Source organism: Spinacia oleracea, chromosome 1 (assembly GCF_020520425.1).
Source record: "Spinacia oleracea cultivar Varoflay chromosome 1, BTI_SOV_V1, whole genome shotgun sequence".
NCBI classification, from domain to species: domain Eukaryota; kingdom Viridiplantae; phylum Streptophyta; class Magnoliopsida; order Caryophyllales; family Amaranthaceae; genus Spinacia; species Spinacia oleracea.
This window is the reverse complement of record NC_079487.1, coordinates 23,309,765-23,314,808: the sequence shown is the minus strand read 5'-3', so window position 1 is coordinate 23,314,808 and position 5,044 is coordinate 23,309,765.

Here is a 5,044-nt window from a genome sequence, read left to right as displayed (position 1 = left end):
CTTCCCTAGCTGCGCCCGAATCGAACAAGAACAAGTCTTTAGGACTCCAAGTGTCGTCCCTCCATAGATAGTCCACAGCACGTCCGGATCCGCCTTAAGATTGACCAACTAGAATCGCCCTAAAGGTACTATTATTTTCGGCACTTTATAGGCAAATGTGTGACTGAATTATTCTCTCAAAAACTCACTTTGAATACTTGAATTCTCGTCGTAAATATGTGACCCTAGGCACCTATTTATAGAGTTATGGAAAAGGATTTGGAATCCTATTAGGATACTAATTTATTTAATTATAATCCTACTAGGACTTTAATTTAACAAACTTTATCTATTAGGATTAGATTTAATCATATTACGAATCCCGGTAGCCTTAGGATTCGAGTAGCACACACGAGTGGCGCACAAGCACCGCACACCCGCACGCAGGCCTTGCGGCCCACGCCGAGCGCACAACGCAATGCCCACTGTCGCAGCCCTGTCCGCGCGCGCGCCCAAGCTTCGGCTGGGCCTGGCTTTTGCGCTGGGGCTGGTCGTATGCTTGGCGTGTGGTTGTTGCGCTTGGCTTGCTGGGCGATGGCCCGGCTTCGTGCTGGGCCTTCGTCTGGCAGGCCTCGTCCGATGCTAATTCGTACGATACGCTTCCGATTAAATTCTCGATTCCGGAATTCATTTCCGATACGAACAATATTTAATATTTTCGATTCCGGAATTAATTTCCGTTTCGAACAAATATTTAATATTTCCGTTTCCGGAACTATTTTCCGATTCCGATAATATTTCCGATTCTGACAATATTTCCGTTTCCGGCAATATTTCCGATTCCGACAATATTTCCATTTCCGATAATATTTTCGATACGTACCATGTTTCCGTTTCCGGCAACATCTACGACTTGGATAATATTTATATTTCCGATACGATCCATATTTCCGTTTCCGGCAATATCATCGTTTCCGGAGTATTCATTTCTTGCCTGTGACGATCTCAACTCCCACTGAAACCAAGATCCGTCGATTCCGAATATCCATAGATGGAGTGTTTAATGCCATTAAATACTTGATCCGTTTACGTACTATTTGTGTGACCCTACGGGTTCAGTCAAGAGTAAGCTGTGGATTAATATCATTAATTCCACTTGAACTGAAGCGGCCTCTAGCTAGGCATTCAGCTCACTTGATCTCACTGAATTATTAACTTGTTAATTAATACTGAACCGCATTTATTAGACTTAACATTGAATGCATACTTGGACCAAGGGCATTATTTCCTTCAGTCTTACCTACCACGCCGGCTGCCTCAGCGGCTGGTCGGCGAATCGTCTCGAGGACGTGAACAGCCGCAAGTCGAGCAGGTACCTAATTCTGAGTCCGAATTTTCTGATACCGGGTCCACCCCCGTCATGCCGGATAGACCTCTACCTCATCCCACTTACACACACTTGATCCAAGCGCGCCAAGGAGTCACTCGTCCCACTCTTCAAAATCGCCGTCGCGAGTCTTCTCGACGGGAGCCAAACTCAAGGTTCCAGGATCCTGTGTATCACATTCAGGAGGGGGTGTCCAACATGGCCCTAGGAAACACCACCCCTTTTGCAGACAGCATTATGAGAGCACCAAGGGAGCCCAAGGTTAAGCCGCCCAACATTGATGCCTATGATGGGACTACAGACCCAGACATACATCTCTTAGTTTACAGACATCACATGTATGTTCAAGGAACAACCGACTCAACTTGGTGTAAGTACTTTCCAGGAACACTGAAAGGGGTAGCGTCTAAGTGGTTTGAGAGGCTCCCAGCTGGAACCATTCGCTCTTTTTTGGAGCTTGAGTTATTGTTTTCCACTCGGTTCATGGCTCACAAAGAAGAGAAGAAGACGAGCATGCACTTGAGTAAAATTCAGCAAGGGAAAGACGAGTCTCTGAGGAGCTATGTAAAAAGATTCAACTTAGAGGCGAGGCAAATCCCAGATTTTCCGGATGGTGTGGCATTTGATAACTTTATTCGGGGGCTTAAGAAGGGCTCGTTCAAGTTTGATCTGGTAAAGAAAAGTGTGCGAACCATGGCAGAGGTGTTAGATGAGGTCGAGGCTTTATCCATGCAACGGAAATTTGTAGCGTCCCGAAAGACCCCCGAGGAAGTGATATCGCCGAGCTGGCGGCAAAGAAAGAAAAATTTGAGAAGAAGAGCCGGCCTAATGGGACCTGGGCTATTGCAAAGGAGTCAGACAGGGCCTCAGGGGCGGCAGGTCAGAAAAGGTCCAGGACTTATGATCGGGAGCAATTTGAGTATAACACAGACATGTATACCATCTTGATGGACGTTGGGTCCAAGTATGAAATTGACCGGCCATTTCCGATGAAGTCGCCGCCTGAAAGTAGGGACCCCAAATTGTATTGTCACTTTCACAGCGACATTGGGCATGACACCAAAGATTGTAAGAGTCTGATGTTAGGTTATGATACATATGACAATTCATAAATCATGCGAAAAAACCATTTAGCCAGGAATACATATTATTTACACATAATCATATAGCATAGTTTAGATGCATACTCTTTGTTGCGTGCCTTCCCTAGCTGCGCCCGAACCGAACAAGAACAAGTCTTTAGGACTCCAAGTGTCGTCCCTCCGTAGATAGTCCACAGCACGTCCGGATCCGACTTAAGATTGACCAACTTGAATCGCCCTTAAGGTACTAATAATTTTCGGCACTTTTAGGCAAGATATGTGACTGAATTTTTCTCTCAAAAACTCACTTTGAATACTTGAAAACTTGTTATAAATTGTGAACCCAGGCCACATATTTATAGGGGTATGGAAAGAGAATTGGAATCCTACTAGGATACGAATTAATTAAATTAGAATCCTAGTGAAACTCTTATTTAATTAATTTATCAAATAGGATTAGGAATTTAATCATTAAACGAATCCTGTACGTTTTAGGTTTCGTATGTGAACACAAACACACACGCACGCACAGCAGCCCACGAGGGGCGCCATGCGCGCGCGCGCACAGCCCGAGCAACGCAGCCCACGACTGCCGCAGCCTTGGGCGCGCGCTGGGCCTGCCTTGCGGTGGGCCTGGCGCAGCCTTGGGCTGGCGTGTTGTGGCGCGCGTTTCCGTTGCTGGACGTGGGCCTGGCTTCTTGCTGGGCCTTCGTCTAGCAAGCTCGTCCGATGCTAATTCGTACGACGCGCTTCCGATTAATTTTCCGATTCCGGAATTCATTTCCGATACGAACAATATTTAACATTTCCGATTCCGGAATTAATTTCCGTTTCGAACAAATATTTAATATTTCCGTTTCCGGAATTATTTTCCGATTCCGATAATATTTCCGATTCAGACAATATTTCCGTTTCCGGCAACATTTCCGATTCCGGCAATATTTCTATTTCCGATAATATTTTCCGATACGTACCATGTTTCCGTTTCCGGCAACATCTACGACTTGGATAATATTTATATTTCCGATACGATCCATATTCCCGTTTCCGGCAATATCATCGTTTCCGGAGTATTCATTTCTTGCCTGTGACGATCTCAGCTCCCACTGAAACCAAGATCCGTCGATTCCGAATATCCATAGATGGAGTATTTAATGCCATTAAATACTTGATCCGTTTACGTACTATTTGTGTGACCCTACGGGTTCGGTCATGAGTAAGCTGTGGATTAATATCATTAATTCCACTTGAACTGAAGCGGCCTCTAGCTAGGTATTCAGCTCACTTGATCTCACTGAATTATTAACTTGTTAATTAATACTGAACCGCATTTATTAGACTTAACATTGAATGCATACTTGGACCAAGGGCATTATTTCCTTCAGTCTCCCACTTGTCCTTAGGGACAAGTGTGCATTTCCTAATTCCTTTGTCGCTCGATGCTTGCTCTTGAACATAAGGTAAGAGTTGTCATCCTTATTATGTCCAGAGGTGTTCCTCGGTTTCAGAGTTCAACTGATCAAATAAACAGATAATCATAGCCTATGATTCATCCGAGCACGGCCATGCATTTCACAGTTTCTAGCTCTCCGAGTGGCCTTGTACAACTTTTAAGCATCTCATCCCGATTTATGGGAGGACAATCCCAATCTTGCGATCTTGAGATTAGACTTCGTTTGATAGGTGATTACCTGAGCGTTGCCTTTATAGCCTCCTTTTACGGTGCGATGGTTGGTCAACGTCAAAGTAACCAGTTCTCAAACAAGTAATCTCAAATCACTCAGGCATTGAGGATTTAGTGTCTAATAATTTTAATGAAATTTACTTATGACAGATTTTCATCTCTTACAGTAAAGTTTCATAGGTCTTGTCCGATACTAGTCTTCACAAAGTAAGTATCTATGCAAATGATTATGACATTGCCATGTCCACATAGTTCAAGAAACAGAACTACTAGTCATCTTGCATTCTAGTCGTCTAACATTTTCTATGCGTCCAATTTTATAGAAAACTCCGACTAGGGACCATTTTCAACCTTTGACATTCAAGTTCACTTGATAGACATTTCTTAGTCACAGGACTGGTCCTGACAGTCTATCTTGAATATATCGTCAAATTGAAGGGACTCATCATTTAATAAACCACAAATTAAATGGAAAAATGAATTCTTTTCATTTATTGTGAATGATTAACCAATAATGTTTTACAAAGATTTAAACTCTAAAACTTTAAAACATTAAATAGAGACATCAAAGCCATTCTCCAATATGCCTGATTCCCATAGCTGCAGTGTGCGAGTTGTGCTTTGCCTGCGGCAGAGGTTTAGTCAATGGATCTGATTTGTTGTCATCAGTTCCAATTTTGCTTATCTCGACTTCTTTTCTTTCAACGAACTCTCGTAGAAGGTGAAATCTACGAAGTACATGCTTGACTCTCTGGTGGTGTCTAGGCTCCTTTGCCTGTGCAATAGCTCCGTTGTTATCACAATACAGGGCTATTGGTCCTTTAATGGAGGGGACTACACCAAGTTCACCTATGAACTTCCTTAGCCATATAGCTTCCTTTGCTGCTTCATGTGCAGCAATGTACTCCGCTT